We start from the raw sequence: 2436 nt of genomic DNA, 5'->3' as shown, positions 1-2436 counted from the left end.
CGGACGCGCATCCGCTTTTCGTCCGCCGGGCGACCCATTACAGGCCCAAATTTGGGCCTAATTTGCGTTCGCGCGGACACAAGGCGGACGCGCGCGACGCCCGCCTACTCCTCCCCCTGGCCCATAGGTCATTCTCTTCCTCCCATAGACAGCAAGCACCCGGCCGCCCCACCCCGTCACCACCGCCGCCCAGTTTCGGTGCCCTCGCCAGCCAGCCGCACCCACATACCTCCCCCGCAGCACGCCACCTTCCAACGTCGCCGCCACTGCCGCCTCGCCGCCGGGCCACCACGGCTTCCCGGACGTCGCAGCTAGCACAACCTCGCCCCTCGTGCCCCCGGCCAGCTCCTACGACGACGATGCCACGCTCGCCGGACGCCGCTAAGCCAGCTACCTGGTCCAGAGGAGGTGCGCAGCTCTTCGTCAGCCTGCTTCTTCAATGACGCCCGCAAGCTTTTCGACAATTTGCCCGCAAGGTACAAATGGACTCCGCCGACGAGTTCTTTTTCTACAATTTCATTTGCGACTTGAATGATTCTGTTAGAACAGGGTTGTGCTGTGTATGTAGTTATCATATCGTATAGGGGCTTCTTTGCTTATTTCCCTTCATGTATATGTGCTGGCTTGTTGGCCCGATGGAATACATGCTCACTTCATAACATGGTATCAGAGCTAGGGTTAGGTTCCCCAGCCGCCGCCGCCGTCGCCGCTGTCGGCCGCCGCTCCTCTCTTCATCGACCTCTCCCCTCTTCTTCCTGGTAGCCGTTGCCGCCTGTTGGTCCAGGCCGCTGATGTCACCGCCCTTCCCGGCCGGCGCCGCCGCCTCAACATGTTGTTGCTGCTCTTCTTCAACGAGTTGCTGCTGCTACTCTTCAACATGCGACTACTGCTGCTCTTCTCCTCCTGGTTTGCTGCCGCCATCAAGTTGTGCCTCCTGCTGCTGGTGGTCTTCAACGAGCTGTTGTTGCTGCTCTGCTGGAATGGCGCCCTCCACCACCACCGGTGTTGTCCCAGTCCCACGATGTACTGTTATCTTCAACGGACAGAACTATAGGGACTGGGTGCAGCATATGAAGCTGCACATGAGGGGCCAGCTGGTCTGGGAGCACCTATCTGGTGCTCTGCCTTGTCCCCTGCTGCCCACTCCTCCGGTTGAGTTGGCCTTCCCTGTTGATGCCGATTAAACCAAGCAACGTGAGATGCTAGATGCTTTTGAAGAGGCCACTGAAGAGTATCAGAATCAACTCCACTTGTACAAGCAATGGACAAATGATGATGCTCGAGCCTCTTCTATCTTGGTGAACAGCATGGATGTTGATCTCACCATGGATGTGGTGGCCCTTACCACTGCATATCAGATGTGGGAGCACCTTCGCCATCGCTATGAGTCTACAGGGGATGCCATGTATCTCTCTGTTGTTCGTCAAGAGCAACAACTACAACAGGGAGATGCTACTGTGGTGATTTCTACAAGATGTCGGCGCTGTGGCGCCAATTGGACTCTCTGGGAGCTGAAGTTTGTCGCAGATGTCAGTGATGTGTGCGGCAACAAGCTAAGCTGGAGGTTCGTCGCCTCTACGGCTTCCTCACTCGCCTTTGGCCGGAGTTCGAGCAGAGTCGTGCTTAGCTATTGGCACGCCATCCTCGGCTCTCTACTCTGGAGGCCCTTGCTGAGGTGCGATCTGAGGAGGTGCATCTACGGAGCACGGGCTTATTGCCATCCTCTTCAACAGTCCTGGCTGCCCGCGTTCCACCACCGCTGCCTGGTGTGCCGTCTTCTACACAAGTGGAAGCAACCTCCACTAGTGCTGTCTGCAACTATTGCAAGTAGGATGGTCACGTGATCACGGAGTGCATCAAGAGGAGGAAACAGGGTGGCCGAGATGGCCGTCCTCAAAAGGACTCAGGAGACTCCTCTAATTCTCATGAGGGCTCCCTTGAGAAGGTTCACCAGGAGATGCTCACCTTGTTGCGCCGCCTTACTGCTTCTGCACCATCCTCAGGTTCTGCTAGTTCTGCTGGTCAGACGTCTGGTCCACCACCGCACTCTTCGTCAGGTACATCTTTGCCCTGGATTCTTGATTCTAGGGCCTCCTTCCACATGACACCACACAGAGATCACCTTTGTGCTGTCAACTCTGTGCCTTCTCCACTTACGGTTCAGACTACAGATGGCACTTCTCTTCCTGTTGCCGCAAGAGGGACTCTTTCCGCGTCTTCTTTTCATGTCCCTGCCGTTTCTCATGTTCCTAAACTGACTATGCAACTTCTATCTGCTGGCCAACTTACTGACTTGGGTTGTCGTGTTATTCTGGATTCTGACTCTTGTTGTGTTCAGGATCGTCGTACGGGGACTCTGGTTGGGTTCGGTCCTCGGCGCCATGACTCTCAGCGCCTTTGGGAGCTCGATTGGCTGCGCCTTCCTTCCGCTGCGTC

At 56.4% G+C, this 2436-nt stretch overlaps 1 pseudogene; it reads left to right on the top strand.

Annotated features, from left to right (window-relative positions):
• The first annotated feature begins 980 nt into the window (after positions 1–980).
• On the top strand, positions 981–1844 carry LOC147963773 (uncharacterized; annotated as a pseudogene).
• The last annotated feature ends 592 nt before the right edge of the window (positions 1845–2436 follow it).

Source organism: Triticum urartu, chromosome 6A, assembly GCF_056163025.1.
Source record: "Triticum urartu cultivar PI428250 chromosome 6A, HENAU_Tu73, whole genome shotgun sequence".
Taxonomy (NCBI): Eukaryota; Viridiplantae; Streptophyta; class Magnoliopsida; order Poales; family Poaceae; genus Triticum; species Triticum urartu.
This window is presented reverse-complemented; position numbering and strand designations above follow the sequence as displayed.